The sequence below is a fragment of the Triticum aestivum genome, chromosome 2A (genome assembly GCF_018294505.1).
Source record: "Triticum aestivum cultivar Chinese Spring chromosome 2A, IWGSC CS RefSeq v2.1, whole genome shotgun sequence".
In the NCBI taxonomy this organism is placed as follows: Eukaryota; Viridiplantae; Streptophyta; class Magnoliopsida; order Poales; family Poaceae; genus Triticum; species Triticum aestivum.
In genome coordinates this window covers 731148849-731168508 of record NC_057797.1, presented here as the reverse complement: position 1 = coordinate 731168508, position 19660 = coordinate 731148849, and positions in this window count along the sequence as shown.

The window sequence follows — 19660 nt, the reverse complement described above, 5'->3', positions numbered from 1 at the left end:
GATGCCTATATACATGATCATGCCTAGATATTCTCATAATTATGCACTTTTCTATCAATTGCTCGACAGTAATTTGTTCACCCACTGTAATACTTATGCTATCTTGAGAGAAGCCACTAGTGAAAACTATGGCCCCCGGGTCTATCTTTTATCATATAAGTTTTCAATCTATTTTATTTCTCAATCTTTACTTTCAATCTATATCATAAAAATACCAAAAATATTTATCTTATTATTATTATCTCTATCAGATCTCACCCTCGTAAGTGACCGTGAAGGGATTGACAACCCCTTTATCGCGTTGGTTGTGAGGTTTTTATTTGCTTGTGTAGGTACGAGGGACTTGCATGTAGTCTCCTACTAGATTGATACCTTGGTTCTCAAAAACTTAGGGGAAATACTTACGCTACTTTGCTGCATCACCCTTTCCTCTTCAAGGGAAAACCAACGCAGTGCTCAAGAGGTAGCAAGAAGGATTTCTGGCGCCGTTGCCGGGGAGATCTACATCAAGTCAAGACACACCAAGTACCCATCACAAACTCTTATCCCTCGCATTGCATTATTTGCCATTTGCCTCTCGTTTTCCTCTCCCCCACTTCATCCTTGCCATTTTATTCGCCCTCTTTTTTCGTTTCCCTTCTCTTTTCTAATTCGTCTCTTTTCGCTTGCTTCTTGTGTGCTTGTGTGTTGGATTGTTTGCAGCGATGGCCTTACCAAAAAGTTTTGATCCTCACCTAAGAAGGTTGGAAGAAATTGAAAATAACGTTAGAAGTTTTATGTCCTTGCAGTTTGAGCATAATAATTTCTTCAGAAACAAGCTTAAAGAACAAAAAAGTTTTATGGGGTACATGAATAAAGAGCTCGATGATATGTCTAAAGAATTTTATGGTCTGCAACCTCAGTTCGCTCATCTTGAAAACTTAATAGCCCAAATTTCGGATAAGCAGGCCACCTTAGTTAATAAGATGGCCGCCAAACCGGAAGAACTTGATGATAATAAGGATGAAGATCTAAAAGTGATTGATGTGTCCCCTATTAAATCTTTGTTTTGCAATATGAATCTTGATAATGATGGGACTGGAGATGAGTCAACTTTAGTTAAAAGTCGTCCCAATGATTCGGAGTTTTTAGATCTTAATGCTAAAATTGGTAAAAGTGGGATTGAAGAGGTCAAATTTTACATAGCAATGAACCCACTATTTTGGATTTCAAGGAATTTAATTATGATAATTGTTATTTAATAGATTGTACTTCCTTGTTGCAATCCATGCTAAATTCTCTGCATGCTTATAATAAAAATAAAGCTTTTACTAAACATATCGTTGATGCTTTAATGCAATCTTATGAAGAAAAGCTTGAATTGGAAGTTTCTATCCCTAGAAAACTTTATGATGAGCGGGAACCCACTATTAAAATTAAAATTAAAGATCATGAATGCTATGCTTTATGTGATTTGGGTGCTAGCGTTTCCACGATTCCAAAAACTTTGTGTGATGTGTTAGGTTTCCGTGAATTTGATGATTGTTCTTTAAATTTTCACCTCGCGGATTCCACTATTAAGAAACCTATGGGAAGAAGTAATGATGTTCTTATTGTTGCAAATAGGAACTATGTGCCCATAGATTTCATTGTTCTTGATATAGATTGCAATCCTACATGTCCCATTACTCTTGGTAGGCCTTTCCTTAGAACGATTGGTGCAATTATTGATATGAAAGAAGGGAATATTAGATTCCAATTTCCGTTAAGGAAAGGCATGGAACACTTTCCTAGAAAGAAAATTAAATTACCTTGTGAATCTATTATGAGATCCACTTATAGATTGCATACCAAAGATGATAACACCTAGATCTATCCTTGCTTTTATGCCTAGCTAGGGGCGTTAAACGATAGCGCTTGTTGGGAGGCAACCCAATTTTATTTTTGTTTCTTGCTTTTTGGTTCTGTTTAGTAATAAATAATTCATATAGACTCTGTTTATATGTGTTTTTGTGCTTTTAATTAGTTTTTGTGCCAAGTAGAACCTTTGGGAAGACTTGGGGGAAGTTTTTGCGATCTTGCTGTAAAAAACAGAAACTTTAGCGCTCATGAGATTTGCTGCCATTTTTTACTGGAGAGTGTGATTAGGTTGATTATTTTTTAAGATGATTAATAGAAAAATTCCTCATGTCCAGCAATTTATTTCAGAGTTTTTGGGGTCACAAAAGTATTCGAAACCTACAGACTATTCTGTTTTTGACAGATTCTGTTTTTCGTGTGTTGTTTGCTTATTTTGATGAATCTATGCCTAGTATCGGAGGGTATGAACCATAGAGAAGTTGGAATAAAGTAGGTTTAACACCAATATAAATAAATAATTAGTTCATTACAGTACCTTAAGTGGTGGTTTGTTTTCTTATACTAATGGAGCTCATGAGATTTTCTATTTAAGTTTTGTGTTGTGAAGTTTTCAAGTTTTGGGTAAAGATTTGATGGATTATGGAATAAGGAGTGGAAAGAGCCTAAGATTGGGGATGCCCAAGGCACCCCAAGGTAAAATTAAAGGACAACCAAAATCCTAAGCTTGGGGATGCCTCGGAAGGCATCCCCTCTTTCGTCTTCTTCTATCGGTAACTTTACTTGAGGCTATATTTTTATTCACCACATGATATGTGTTTTGCTTGGAGCGTCTTGTATGATTTGATTCTTTCCTTTTTTAGTTTAACACAATCATCCTTGCTGTACACACCTTTTGGGAGAGACACACTTGAATTGGAATTTATCAGAATACTCTATGTGCTTCACTTATATCTTTTGAGCTAGGTAATTTTGCTCTAGTGCTTCACTTATATCTTTTAGAGCACGGTGGTAGTTTTATTTTATAGAAATTATTGATCTCTCATGCTTCACTTATATTATTTTGAGAATCCTTTGGAAAAAATGGTAATTTGCTTTGGTTATGAAATTAGTCCTAATATGATAGGCATCCAAGATGGGTATAATAAAAACTATCATAGAAAGTGCATTGAATACTATGAGAAGTTTGATACTTGATAATTGTTTTGAGATATAAAGATGGTGATATTATAGTTGTGCTAGTTGAGTAGTTGTGAATTTGAGAAATACTTGTGTTGAAGATTGCAAGTCCCGTAGCATGCACATATGGTAATCGTTGTGTAGCAAATTTGAAACATGAGGTGTTATTTGATTGTCTTCCTTATGAGTGGCGGTCGGGGACGAGCGATGGTATTTTCCTACCAATCTATCACCCTAGGAGCATGCATGTAGTGCTTGTTTTTGATGACTTGTAGATTTTTTCAATAAGTATGTGAGTTATTTATGACTAATGTTGAGTCCATGGATTATACACACTCTCACCTTCCATCATTGCTAGCCTCTTCGGTACCGTGCGTTGCCCTTTCTCACCTTGAGAGTTGGTGCAAACTTCGCCGGTGCATCCAAACCCCGTGATATGATACGCTCTATCACACATAAGCCTCCTTATATCTTCCTCAAAACAGCCACCATACCTACCTATTATGGCATTTCCATAGCCATTCTGAGATATATTGCCATGCAACTTTCCACCATTTCATTTATGACATGCTTCATCATTGTCATATTGCTTTGCATGATCGTGTAGTTGACATCGTATTTGTGGCAAAGCCACCATGCATAATTTATCATACATGTCACTCTTGATTCATTGCCCTTCCCGGTACACCGCCGGAGGCATTCATATAGAGTCATATTTTGTTCTAGTATCGAGTTGTAATCATTGAGTTGTAAATAAATAGAAGTGTGATGATCATCATTAATAGAGCATTGTCCCCAAAAAAGTCCAAAAAAAGAAAGGCCCAAAAAAGGGGAAAATAAATAAAAAGGGACAATGCTACTATCCTCTTTTTCTACACTTGTGCTTCAAAGTAGCACCATGATCTTTATGATAGAGAGTCTCTTGTTTTGTCACTTTCATATACTAGCGGGAATTTTTCATTATAGAACTTGGCTTGTATATTCCATCAATGGGCTTCCTCAAATGCCCTAGGTCTTCGTGAGCAAGCAAGTTGGATGCACACCCACTTAGTTTCTTTTGTTGAGCTTTCATACATTTATAGCTCTAGTGCATCTGTTGCATGGCAATCCCTACTCCTTGCATTGACATCAATTGATGGGCATCTCCCTAGTCCGTTGATTAGCCGTGTCGATGTGAGACTTTCTCCTTTTTTTTTCTCCACATAACCTCCATCATCATATTCTATTCCACCCATAGTGATATATCCATGGCTCACGCTCATGTATTGCGTGAAAGTTGAAAAAAGTTTGAGATTACTAAAGTATGAAACAATTACTTGGCTTGTCATCGGGGTTTTGCATGATGAGAGCATTCTTGTGTGACGAAAATGGAGCATGACCAAACTATATGATTTTGTAGGGATGAAGTTTCTTTTGCCATGTTATTTTGAGAAGACATGATTGCTTAGTTAGTATGCTTGAAGTATTGTTATTTTTATGTCAATATTAAACTTTTGTCTTGAATCTTTCGGATCTAAACATTCATGCCACAATAAAGAAAATTACATTGAGAATTATGCTAGCTAGCATTCCACATCAAAAATTCTGTTTTTATCATTTACCTACTCGAGGACGAGCAAGAATTAAGCTTGGGGATGCTTGATACGTCACCAACGTATCTATAATTTTTGATTGTTCCATGCTATTATATTATTTGTTTTGGATGTTAATGGGCTTATTTATACACTTTTATATTATTTTGGGGACTAACCTACTAACCCAAGGCCTAGTGCAAATTGTTGTTTTTTTGCCTATTTCAGTGTTTTGGCAGAAAAGGACTATCAAACGGGATCCAAACGGAATGAAACCTTCGGGAGAGTTATTTTTGGAACAAACGTGATCCAGGGGACTTGGTGTAGACGTTAAGAAAGAAATGAGGTGGCCACGAGGCAGGGAGGCTCGCCTGCCCCCTGGGCGCGCCCCCACCCTCGTGGGCCCCTTGTAGATCCACCGACCTACTTCTTCCTACTATATATATCCATATACCCTGAAAACATCTAGGAGCACCACGAAACCCTATTTCCACCGCCGCAACCTTCTATACCCAAGAGATACCATCTTGGGGCCTTTTGGAGCTCCGCCGGAGGGGGAATCAATCAGGGAGGGCATCTACATCAACACCATAGCCTCTCTGATGATGTGTGAGTAGTTTACTTCAGACCTTCGGGTCCATAGTTATTAGCTAGATGGCTTCTTCTCTCTCTTTGGATCTCAATACAATGTTCTCCTTGATCTTCTTGGAGATCTATTTGATGTAACTCTTTTTGCGGTGTGTTTGTCGAGATCCAATGAATTGTGGGTTTATGATCTAGTTTATCTATGAACAATATTTGATTCTTCTCTGAAATCTTTTATGTATGATTGGTTATCTTTGCAAGTCTCTTCGAACTATCAGTTTGGTTTGGCCTACTAGATTGATTTTCTTGCAATGGGAGAAGTGCTTAGCTTTGGGTTCAATCTTGCAGTGTCCTTTCCCAGTGAGAGCAGGGGCAGCAAGGCACGTATTGTATTGTTGCCATCGAGGATAAAAAGATGGGGTTTATATCATATTGCTTGAGTTTAAACCTCTACATCATGTCATCTTGCTTAATGCGTTACTCTGTTCTTATGAACTTAATACTCTAGATGCATGCTGGATAGCGGTCGATGTGTGGAGTAACAGTAGTAGATGAAGAATCATTTCGGTCTACTTGTCTCGGACGTGATGCCTATATACATGATCATGCCTAGATATTCTCATAACTATGCACTTTTCTATCAATTGCTCGACAGTAATTTGTTCACCCACCGTAATACTTATGCTATCTTCAGAGAAGCCACTAGTGAAACCTATGGCCCCCGGGTCTATCTTTTATCATATAAGTTTCCAATCAATTTTATTTCGCAATCTTTACTTTCAATCTATATCATAAAAATACCAAAAATATGTATCTTATTATTATTATCTCTATCAGATCTCACCCTCGTAAGTGACCATGAAGGGATTGACAACCCCTTTATCGCGTTGGTTGCGAGGTTCTTATTTGTTTGTGTAGGTACGAGGGACTTGCGTGTAGTCTTCTACTGGATTGATACCTTGGTTCTGAAAAACCGAGGGAAATACTTACGCTACTTTGCTGCATCACCCTTTCCTCTTTGATACGTCTCCAACGTATCTATAATTTTTGATTGTTCCATGCTATATTATATTCTGTTTTGGACGTTTGGGCTTTATTATACACTTTTATATTATTTTTGGGACTAACCTATTAACCTGAGGCCCAGCCCAAATTGATGTTTTTTTGCCTATTTCAGTGTTTCACAGAAAAGGAATATCAAACAAAGTCCAAACGGAATGAAACCTTCGAGAACATGATTTTCTCAACAAACATGATCCGGGAGACTTGGAGTGGGCGTCAAGAAAAAAACGAGGAAGCCACGAGGCAGGAGGGCGCGCCTACCCCCACTGGCAGCGCCCTCCACCCTCGTGGGCCCCTCCTTGCTCCTCTGACCTACTTCTTCCTCCTATATATGTATCCACGTACCCCTCAAACATCCAGGAGCACCACGAAAACCTAATTCCACCACCGCAACCTGATACGTCTCAAACGTATCTATAATTTTTTATTGTTCCATGCTATATTCTAATCCCGTGTTGGACATTATTGGGCTTTATTATACACTTTTATATTATTTTTGGGACTAACCTATTAACCGGAGGCCCAACCTAGAATTGCTATTTTTTGCCTATTTTAGGGTTTCGCAGAAAAAGAATATCAAACGGAGTCCAAACGGAATGAAACCTTCGGGAACGTGATTTTCGGAATGAACATGATCCAGAGGACTTGGACCCTACGTCAAGTAATCAACCAGGAAGGCACGAGGTAGGGGGGCGCGCCTACCCTCCCAGGCGCGCCCTCCACCCTCGTGGGGCCCACGTTGCTCCACCGACGTACTCCTTCCTCCTATATATACCTACGTACCCCCAAACTACCAGATGCGGAGCCAAAACCCTAATTCCACCGCCGTAACTTTCTGTATCCACGAGATCCCATCTTGGGGCCTTTTTCGGAGCTCCGCCGGAGGGGGTATCGATCATGGAGGGCTTCTACATCAACCCTCCGATGAAGTGTGAGTAGTTTACTTCAGACCTATGGGTCCATAGTTATTAGCTAGATGGCTTCTTCTCTCTTTTTGGATCTCAATACAAAGTTCTCCCCCTCTCTTGTGGAGATCTATTCGATGTAATCTTCTTTTGCGGTGTGTTTGTTGAGACCGATGAATTGTGGGTTTATGATCAACTTTATCTATGAACAATATTTGAATCTTCTCTGAATTCTTTTATGTATGATTGGTTATCTTTGCAAGTCTCTTCGAATTATCAGTTTGGTTTGGCCTACTAGATTGATCTTTCTTGCAATGGGAGAAGTGCTTAGCTTTGGGTTCAATCTTGCGGTGTCCTTTCCCAGTGACAGTATGGGCAGCAAGGCACGCATTGTATTGTTGCCATCGAGGATAACAAGATGGGGTTTATATCATATTGCATGAGTTTATCCCTCTACATCATGTCATCTTGCTTAAAGTGTTACTTTGTTCTCTTGAACTTAATACTCTAGATGTATGCTGGATAGCGGTCGATGTGTGGAGTAATAGTAGTAGATGTAGGCAGGAGTCGGTCTACTTGTCTCGGACGTGATGCCTATATACATGATCATACCTAGATATTCTCATAACTATGCTCAATTCTATCAATTGCTCAACAGTAATTTTCACCGTAATACTTATGCTCTCGAGAGAAGCCTCTAGTGAAACCTATGGCCCCCGGGTCTATTTTCCATCATATTATTCTTCCAATACTTAGTTATTTCCTTTGCCATTTATTTTACTTGCATCTTTATTTCTCTATCATAAAAATACCAAAAATATTATCTTATCATATCTATCAGATCTCACTCTCGTAGGTGACCGTGAAGGGATTGACAACCCCTTTATCATGTTGGTTGCGAGGAGTTTATTTGTTTGTGTAGGTGCGAGGGACTTGTGCGTGGCCTCCTACTGGATTGATACCTTGGTTCTCAAAAACTGAGGGAAATACTTACGCTGCTCTGCTGCATCACTCTTTCCTCTTCAAGGGAAAACCAACGTAGTGCTCAAGAGGTAGCAAGAAGGATTTCTGGCGCCGTTGCCGGGGAGGCTTACGCAAGGTCAAGTCAAGATTTGGACTCCCGACAACGAGCCATTTCTGGCGCCGTTGCCGGGGAGTCTACGCAAAAGTCAACATACCAAGGACCCATCACAAATCCTTATCTCCCGCATTACATTATTTGCCATTTGCCTCTCGTTTTCCTCTCCCCCACTTCACCCTTGCCGTTTTATTTGCCCTCTCTCTCCGTCCTCCTTCTCTTTCCCTATTTGCCTCTTCTTTTGTTTGCCTTCTTCCCGTATGTATCCTTGTTTGTGTTTCCATGTGCCTTCTATTTGCTTGCATCTTTGCTTGCTAAAAATCTATTGATGTGGATCCACTTAAAGTGTTCTAGTAGATCATCTTCGATCCTTATGCGCTCATGCTGATACCCCAACTAGCCTAGTTGATGGGAAATCTATAGATGAGCATGCTCATTTTGTGCGTCACCGTTTGTCTGAAAAAGGGAGACTCTTATGGAATCAAATAAACAGATTGTTGTGTTATGCTTGGAATCTTTGTGAAATCTGTGATTTTACTTGTTGCTCTAAGAACCCTAAAAAACACCTCCCCTACCTATGTGAGTTTAATGATATTGAAATCTTATCTTCTTATGCAAAGGGTGCTTATAGTTACTACGATATCGAACGAATTGAAGAATTTGTTGCTTTTAAGGGTGCTTATGAAGTTGCTTCTTTGATTGAAAAATATGATATTACTCTCTACAAATCTGAAAATTTTGACATACTTCAATATTATTATGAAAACTATGCTCATAATGTCTATGTCAAAGAATTTATTGAAAGAATGACCATTGCTTCAGAAGAAAATAATGATATGCATGAATCTATAGATAATTATGATTCCGATGATTTGATTGAAATATCCCTTGATGAACATGATGCTTGCTATTCTTGTGGCCATGATGCCAATATTTATGAAGATGAATTTGCTATAGTTCCTTATGTTAAACATGAGATCGTTGCTATTGCACCCATACTTAATAGTTCCTTCGATGAAAAGCATGATTGCAATGATGTTATTATAAATTCTCTTAATGTCAATTGTGTTAATGATATGAAAAACCCTAAGCTTGGGTAAGCTAGTTTTGCTATGACTACTATTTGTTGCAATGATCATGATTGGGGTGATTCTTCTCTTGATCTTGAAAATTTATTTAAGCCCCATGACGAACATGAGATTGATAATAGTGTTTGCAATATTATTGAAAGTGGGTTTGGAAGAGTGTCAACTTTAGATCCCACATATTTGGAGAATGTTCAATCTTATGAAGTTTTTGATAAAAGTGGGTTTGGAGAGGTCATGACTTTAGTTAATGTTAATCCCACTATTTTGGAAGAATGTCAACTTTGCATACATGTGGATCTTGTTAAGAATATGTTTTGTGATAGCTATATTGTTGAATTTGCTTATGATCCTACATGTAATTATTATTATAGAGGAAAATATGGTTGTAGAAATTTTCATGTTACTAGATTACCTCTCGTTATGATGAGATTGCTATTGTTTCTTTCCGCTTTCTTGCATATGCCAGTTTTTGCTTTCCTTGATAATTTTTTTGCCTATAAGATGCCTATGCATAGGAAGTATGTTAGACTTATAGAATGTTTGTCACGTGTTCTATGATGCCCTCTTTGTGCTTCAATTCTTGTCTTTCATGTGGGCAGCATTGAAATATTATGCCTAGCTAGGGGCGTTAAACAATAGCGCTTGTTGGGAGGCAACCCAATTTTATTTTTATTCCTTGATTTTTTCTCTTGTTTAGTAATAAATAATTTATCTAGCCTCTGTTTTGGTTGTGTTTTTGTGTTTAATTAGTGTTTGTACCAAGTAGAACCGTTGGGAAGACTTGGGGAAAGTCTTTTTAATCTTGTTGTAAAAAAAAACTTTAGCGCTCACGGGAACTGCTGCCATTTTATTTGTAAAGTGCTATTTAGTTAATTCTTTTTGCAGATGATTAATAGATAAATTCCTCACGTCCAAAAATTTATTTTAGAATTTTGGGGGTTCCAGAACTTGCGTTAGCTGCAGATTACTACAGACTGTTCTGTTTTTGACATATTCTGTTTTCCGTGTGTTGTTTGCTTATTTTGATGAATCTATGGCTAGTAAAATAGTTTATGAACCATACAGAAGCTGGAATACAGTAGGTTTAACACCAATATAAATAAAGAATGAGTTCATTACAGTACCTTGAAGTGGTGTTTTGTTTTCTTTCGCTAACGGAGCTCACGAGATTTTCTACTTTAAGTTTTGTGTTGTGAAGTTTTCAAGTTTTGGGTAAAGATTTGATGGATTATGGAACAAGGAGTGGCAAGAGCCTAAGATTGGGGATTCCCATGGCACCCTAAGATAATCTAAGGACACCTAAAAGCCAAAGCTTGGGGATGCCCCGGAAGGCATCCCCTCTTTCGTCTACTTCTATCGGTAACTTTACTTGGAGCTATATTTTTATTTACCACATGATATGTGTTTTGCTTGGAGTGTCTTGTATTATTTGAGTCTTTATTTGTTAGTTTTCCATAATCATCCTTTCTGCACACACCTTTTTGAGAGAGACACACATGATTCGGAAATTGTTAGAATACTCTATGTGCTTCACTTATATCTTTTGAGTTATATAGTTTTTGCTCTAGTGCTTCACTTATATCTTTTAGAGCACGATGGTGGATTTGTTTTATAGAAACTTTTATTCTCTCATGCTTCACTTAGATTATTTTGAGAGTCCTACAAAACAACATGGTAATTTGCTTTAATTATTTTATTCATTCAAGATTAATAATAAAATTTTCTTATGAGTGTGTTGAATACTATGAGAAGTTTGAAACTTGATAATTGTTTTGAGATATGGAGATGGTGATATTCGAGTCGTGCTAGTTGAGTAGTTGTGAATTTGAGAAATGCTTGTGTTGAAGTTTGTGATTCCCGTAGCATGCACGTATGGTGAACCGTTATGTTAAGAAGTCGGAGCATGATGTATCTATTGATTGTCCTCCTTATGAGGGGTAGTCGGGGACGAGCGATGGTCTTTTCCTACCAATCTATCCCCCTAGGAGCATGCACGTAGTACTTTGCTTCGATAACTAATAGATTTTTGCAATAAGTATGTGAATTCTTTATGACTAATGTTGAGTCCATGGATTATACGCACTCTCACCCTTCCACCATTGCTAGCCTCTCTAATACCGCGCACCTTTCGCCGGTATCATACACCCACCATATACCTTCCTCAAAACAGCCATCATACCTACCTATCATGGCATTTCCATAGCCATTCCGAGATATATTGCCATGCAACTTTCCACCGTTCCGTTTACTATGACACACTCCATCATTGTCATATTGCTTCGCATGATCATGTAGTTGACATTTTAGTTGTGGCGAAGCCACTGTTCATAATTCTTTCATATAAGTCACCCATGCATCATTGCTATCCTGGTATACCGCCGGAGGCATTCATATAGAGTCATACTTTGTTCTAGTATCGAGTTGTGAATAAATAGAAGTGTGATGATCATCATTCATAGAGTATTGTCCCAATAAAAAAGAAAAAAATAAAGGCCAAATAAAATAAAATAAAGAAGGCCAAAAAGGGGAATAAATAAATAAAAAGGGGCAATACTACTATCCTTTTTCCACACTTGTGCTTCAAAGTAGCACCATGATCTTCATGATAGAGAGTTTCCTATGCTATCACTTTCATATACTAGTGGGAATTTTTCATTATAGAACTTGGCTTGTATATTCCAACGTTGGGCTTCCTCAAAATGCCCTAGGTCTTCGTGAGCAAGCAAGTTGGATGCACACCCGCTTAGTTCTTTTTGTTGAGCTTTCATATACTTATAGCTCTAGTGCATCCGTTGCATGGCAATCCCTACTCACTCACATTGATATCTATTAATGGGTATCTCCGTAGCCCGTTGATACGCCTAGTTGATGTGAGACTATCTTCTCCCTTTTTGTCTTCTCCACAACCACCATTCTATTCCACATATAGTGCTATGTCCATGGCTCACGCTCATGTATTGTGTGAAGATTGAAAAAGTTTGAGAACACCAAAAGTATGAAACAATTGCTTGGCTTGTCATCGGGGTTGTGCATGATTTAAATACTTTGTGTGGTGAAGATGGAGCATAGCTAGACTATATGATTTTGTAGGGATAACTTTCTTTGGCCATGTTATTTTGAAGAGACATAATTGCTTAGTTAGTATGCTTGAAGTATTATTATTTCTATGTCAATATTGAACTTTTGTCTTGAATCTTTTGGATCTGAATATTCATACCACAATTAAGAGAATTGCATTGAAATTATGCCAAGTAGCATTCCACATCAAAAATTCTGTTTTTATCATTTACCTACTCGAGGACGAGCAGGAATTAAGCTTGGGGATGCTTGATACGTCTCCAACGTATCTATAATTTTTGATTGTTCCATGCTATATTATATCCTGTTTTGGATATTATTGGGCTTTATTATACACTTCTATATTATCTTTGGGACTAACCTATTAACCGGAGTCCTAGCCTAGAATTGTTGTTTTTTTTGCCTATTTTAGGGTTTCACAGAAAAAGAATATCAAACAGAGTCCAAACGGAATGAAACCTTCGGGAACGTGATTTTCAGAACGAACATGATCCAGAGGACTTGGACCCTACGTCAAGCAATCAACCAGGAAGGCATGAGGTAGGGGGGCGCGCCTACCCCCCAGGCGCGCCCTCTACCCTCGTGGGGCCCATGTTGCTCCACCGACGTACTCCTTCCTCCTATATATACCTACGTACCCCCAAACTACCAGATACGGAGCCAAAACCCTAATTCCACCACCGTAACTTTCTGTATCCACGAGATCCCATCTTGGGGCCTTTTCCAGAGCTCCGCCGGAGGGGGTATCGATCACGGAGGGCTTCTACATCAACACCATAGCCCCTCCGATGAAGTGTGAGTAGTTTACTTCAGACCTACGGGTCCATAGTTATTAGCTAGATGGCTTCTTCTCTCTTTTTGGATCTCAATACAAAGTTCTCCCCTCTCTTGTGGATATCTATTCGATGTAATCTTCTTTTGCGGTGTGTTTGTTGAGACCGATGAATTGTGGGTTTATCATCAAGTTTATCTATGAACAATATTTGAATCTTCTCTGAATTCTTTTATGTATGATTGGTTATCTTTGCAAGTCTCTTCGAATTATCAGCTTGGTTTGACCTACTAGATTGATCGTTCTTGCAATGGGAGGAGTGCTTAGCTTTGGGTTCAATCTTGCGGTGCCCTTTCCCAGTGACAGTAAGGGCAGCAAGGCACGTATTGTATTTTTGCCATCGAGGATAACAAGATGGGGTTTATATCATATTGCATGAGTTTATCGTTCTACATCATGTCATCTTACTTAAAGCGTTACTCTGTTCTCTTGAACTTAATACTCTAGATGCATGCTGGATAGTGGTCGATGTGTGGAGTAATAGTAGTAGCTGCAGGCATGAGTCGGTCTACTTGTCTCGGACGTGATGCCTATATACATGATCATACCTAGATATTCTCATAACTATGCTCAATTCTGTCAATTGCTCAACAATAATTTGTTTACCCACCGTAATACTTATGCTCTCGAGAGAAGCCTCTAGTGAAACCTATGGCCCCCTAGTCTATTTTCCATCATATTAATCTTCCAATACTTAGTTATTTCCTTTTCTATTTATTTTACTTGCATCTTTATTTCTCCTTATCATAAAAATACCAAAAATATTATCTTATCATATCTATCAGATCTCACTCTCGTACGTGTTCGTGAAGGGATTGACAACCCCTTTATCGCGTTGGTTGCGAGGAGTTTATTTGTTTGTGTAGGTTCGAGGGACTCGTGCGTGGCCTCCTACTGGATTGATACCTTGGTTCTCAAAAACTGAGGGAGATACTTACGCTGCTCTGCTGCATCACCCTTTCCTCTTCAAAGGAAAACCAACATAGTGCTCAAGAGGTAGCACAACCTTTTGTACCCGAGGGATCCCATCTTGGGGCCTTTTCCGGAGCTCCGCCGGGGGGGGGGTGCATTGATCACGGAGGGCCTCTACATCAACTCCATGGCCTCTCCGGTGATGTGTGAGTAGTTTACTTCAGACCTTCGGGTCCATAGCTAGTAGCTAGATGGCTTCTTCTCTCTCTTTGGATCTCAATACAAAGTTCTCCTCGATTCTCTTGGAGATCTATTTGATGTAACTCTTCTTTTTGCGGTGTGTTTGTCGAGATCCAATGAATTGTGGGTTTATGATCAAGTTTATCTATGAACAATATTTCAATCTCCTCTGAATTCTTTTATGTATGATTGGTTATCTTTGCAAGTCTATTCGAATTATTAGTTTGGTTTGGCCTACTAGATTGATCTTTCTTGCAATGGGAGAAGTTCTTAGCTTTGGGTTCAATCTTGCGGTGTCCTTTCCCAGTGGCAGCAGGGGCAGCAAGGCATGTATTGTATTGTTGCCATCGAGGATAAAAAGATGGGGTTTATATCATATTGCATGAGTTTATCCCTCTAGATCATGTCATCTTACTTAAAGCATTACTTTGTTCTTATGAACTTAATACTCTAGATGCATGCTGGATAGCGCTCGATGTGTGGAGTAATAGTAGTAGATGAAGAATCGTTTCGGTCCACTTGTCACAGACGTGATGCCTATATACATGATCATACCTAGATATTCTCATAACTATGCTCAATTCTATCACTTGCTCGACAGTAATTCGTTTACCCACTGTAATACTTATGCTCTTGAGAGAAGCCACTAGTGAAACCTATGGCCCCTGGGTCTATCTTTTATCATATAAGTTTCCAATCAATTTTAATTCGCAATCTTTCCTTTCAATCTATATCATAAAAATACCAAAAATATTTATCTTATTATTATCTCTATCAGATCTCACCCTCGTAAGTGATCGTGAAGGGATTGACAACCCCTTTATCGCGTTGGTTGCGAGGCTCTTATTTGTTTGTGTAGGTGTGTGGGACTCGAGCGTGATCTCCTACTGGATTGATACCTTGGTTCTCAAAAAACAAGGGAAATACTTATGCTACTTTACTGCATCACCCTTTCCTCTTCAAGGGAAAACCAACACAATGCTCAAGAGGTAGCAAGAAGGATTTCTGGCGCTGTTGCCTGGGAGATTCGCGCCAAGTCAAGTCAAGATTTGACTCCCGACAACGAGCCATTTCTGGCGCCGTTGCTGGGGAGTCTACGCACAAGTAAAGACATATCAAGTACCCATCACAAACTCTTATCCCTCGCATTACATTATTTGCCATCTGCCTCTCGTTTTCCTCTCCCCCACTTCACCCTTGCCATTTTATTCGTCCTCTTTTCCGCTTGCCTTGTCGTTATGGCTAGTCCTCTATCTTCTCCATTGTCTCCCGAGAATGAAGTTCTTAATTTTAAGCAAAGGGAGGGAGAAAATCTCAAAGACACTTGGTATAGAATTTGCAATGCTCAAAATAGATCTACCAGGAAGCAATCTACTTCCGTTCTTCTCCGTAATTTTTATGTAAGCGCTACTCCTTGGTACAGATATATTCTTGATACCATTACCGGAGGGAATTTCTTGGGTAGCCATACTTTTGATTCTTATAATGCTATGATAGATTTGTTTGGCTCACCACCTCTTTGGGTTAATGGAACTATGTTAACTTTGGAACATGTGATGCAAAGGCTTGAAATTATTGAGAATAAAGTTGCTACTGTAGAGTTGATTGAGAATTTGGATAAAAAGATCCACAACCAAATTACCCAATATGGATCTAAGGTGGGAGTTACTCTGAAAAGTTTTAAGGAAAAAGAACCCATAGTTAATGAAAGAATAGATCAAGATTCTACTAGAATCGATAAACTTGAGGGAATTATCACCAACTTGGGGTCCGCTTTTTCTTCCGTTAGAAATACTCCAAATCCTCCTACCAAAATTGCCAAGCTTGTTTATGTTCCTAAAAATAAGGGTGAATCCTCTAGTAAGGAAACTGCGGATTTAAAATCAATAAGTGTTCATCCCAATCTTTTTGCTATCATTAAGGAACCATTTGCTATAAATGATTTTCTTGATTTTGTGCCTAGGAGTTTGATAATTAATAAAAATAAAGAAACTCCTAGGGGTTATAGGTGTCTTATTGAAGAATTTCCCACCAAAGATGGCAATACCTAGATCTATCCTTGCTTTTATGCCTAGCTAGGGGCGTTAAACAATAGCGCTTGTTGGGAGGCAACCAATTTTTTTTATTCCTTGATTTTTGATCCTGTTTAGTAATAAATAATTTATCTATCCTCTTTTTTGGTTGTGTTTTTTTGTGTTTAATTAGTGTTTGTGCCAAGTAGAACCGTTGGGAAGACTTGGGGAAAGTCTTTTTGATCTTGCTGTAAAAATATAGAAACTTTAGCACTCACGGGAATTGCTGCCATTTTTATTTGGAGAGTGCTATTTAGTTAATTATTTTTTAAGATGCTTAATAGATAAATTCCTCACGTCCATCAATTTATTTTAGAATTTTTGGGGTTCCATAAGTGGTCGAAACCTACAGATTACTATAGACTGTTCTGTTTTTGACAGATTCTGTTTTTCATGTGTTGATTGGTTATTTTGATGAATCTATGGCTAGTAAAAGAGTTTATAAACCATAGAGAAGTTGTAATAAAGTAGGTTTAACACCAATACAAATAAATAATGAGTTCAATACAGTACCTTGAAGTGCTGTTTTGTTTTCTTTCGCTAACAGAGCTCACAAGATTTTCTATTTTGAGTTTTGTGTTGTGAAGTTTTCAAGTTTTGGGTAAAGATTTGATGGATTATGGAACAAGGAGTGGCAAGAGCCTAAGCTTGGGGATTCCCATGGAACCCCAAGGTAATCTAAGGACACCAAAAAGCCCAAGCTTGGGGACGCCCCGGAAGGCACCCCCTCTTTCGTCTTCGTCCATCGGTAACTTTACTTGGAGCTATATTTTTATTCACCACATGATATGTGTTTTGCTTGGAGCGTCTTGTATAATTTGATTCTTTGCTTTTTAGTTTACCACAATCATCCTTGCTGTACACACCTTTTGATAGAGATTCACATGATTTGAAATTTATTAGAATACTCTATGTGCTTCACTTATATCTTTTGAGCTATATAGTTTTTGCTCTAGTGCTTCACTTATATCTTTTAGAGCACGATGGTGGTTCTATTTTATAGAAATAATTGATCTCTCATGCTTCACTTATATTATTTTGAGAGTCCTTTAGAACAACATGGAAATTTGCTCTTAGGAATAATATAAAAACTTTAATAGAAGTGTATTGAATACTATGAGAAGTTTGATACTTGATAATTGTTTTGAGATATGGAGATGGTGATATTAGAGTCATGCTAGTTGAGTGGTTATGAATTTGAGAAATACTTGTGTTAAAGTTTGTGATTCCCGTAGCATGCACGTATGGTGAACCGTCATGTGATGAAGTCGGAGCATGATTTATTTATCTTTTTTCTTCCTTATGAGTGGCGATCGGGGACGAGCGATGGTATTTTCCTACCAATCTATCCCCCTAGGAGCATGCACGTAATACTTTGCTTTGATAACTTGTAGATTTTTGCAACAAGTATATGAGTTCTTTATGACTAATGTTGAGTCCATGGATTATACGCACTCTCATCCTTCCACCATTGCTAGCCTCTCTAATACCACGCACTTTTCGCCGGTATCATACACCCACCATATACCTTCCTCAAAACAGCCACCATACCTACCTACCATGGCATTTCCATAGACATTCCGAGATATATTGCCATGCAACTTACCACCGTTTCGTTTACCATGACACGCTTCATCATTGTCATATTGCTTGCATGATCATGTAGTTGACATCGTATTTGTGGCGAAGCCACCGTTCATAATTTTTATACATGTCACTCTTGATTCATTGCATATCCCGGTACACCGCGGAGGCATTCACATAGAGTCATATTTTGTTCTAAGTATCGAGTTGTAATTCTTGAGTTGTAAGTAAATAAAATGTGATGATCATCATTATTAGAGCATTGTCCCAAGTGAGGAAAGGATGATGGATACTATGATTCCCCCACAAGTCAGGATGAGACTCCGGACGAAAAAAAGGAAAGGCCATAAAAAAGGAGAAGGCCCAAAAAAATGAGAGAAAAAGAGATAAGGGATAATGCTACTATCCTTTTTCCACACTTGTGCTTCAAAGTAGCACCATGATCTTCAGGATAGAGAGTCTCCTATGATATCACTTTCATATACTAGTGGGAATTTTCATTATAGAACTTGGCTTGTATATTCCAATGATGGGGTTCCTCAAAATGCCCTAGGTCTTCATGAGCAAGCGAGTTAGATGCACACCCACTTAGTTTCTTTTGTTGAGCTTTCATATACTTATAGCTCTAGTGCATCCGTTGCATGGCAATCCCTACTCACTCACATTGATATCTATTTATGGACATCTCCATAGCCCGTTGATATGCCTAGTTGATGTGAGACTATCTTCTCCTTTTTTCTTATCCACAACCACCATTTCTATTCCACATATAGTGCTATGTCCATGGCTCACGCTCATGTATTGCGTGAAGATTGAAAAAGTTTGAGAACATTGAAAGTATGAAACAATTGCTTGGCTTGTCATCGGGGTTGTGCATGATTTAAATATTTTGTGTGGTGAATATAGAGCATAGCCAGACTATATGATTTTGTAGGGATAACTTTCTTTGGCCATGTTATTTTGAGAAGACATAATTGCCTAGTTAGTATGCTTGAAGTATTATTATTTTTATGTCAATATTAAAATTTTGTCTTGAATCTTTCGGATCTGAATATTCATACCACAAATAAGAGAATTACATTGAAAATTATGCTAAGTAGCATTCCACATCAAAAATTCTATTTTTATCATTTACCTACTCGAGGACGACCAGGAATTAAGCTTGGGGATGCTTGATACGTCTCCAACGTATCTATAATTTTTGATTATATTCTGTTTTGGATGTTTAATGGGCTTTATTATACACTTTTATATTATTTTTGGGGCTAACCTATTAACCGGAGGCCCAACCCAAATTGCTGTTTTTTTGCCTATTTCAGTGTTTCGCAGAAAAGGAATATCAAACGAAGTCCAAATGGAATGAAACCTTCGGGAACGTGATTTTCTGAACAAACGTGATCCAGGAGACTTGGAGTGGGCGTCAAGAAACTATCAAGGAGGCCACGAGGCAAGGGGCGCGCCTACCCCCTGGGCACGCTCTCCACCCTTGTGGGCCCCTCGTAGCTCCACCAACCTACTTCTTCCTCCTATATACATCCACGTACCCCGCAAACATCCAGGAGCACCACGAAAACCTAATTCCACCACTGCAACCTTCTGTACCCGAGAGATCCCATCTTGGGGCCTTTTCTAGAGCTC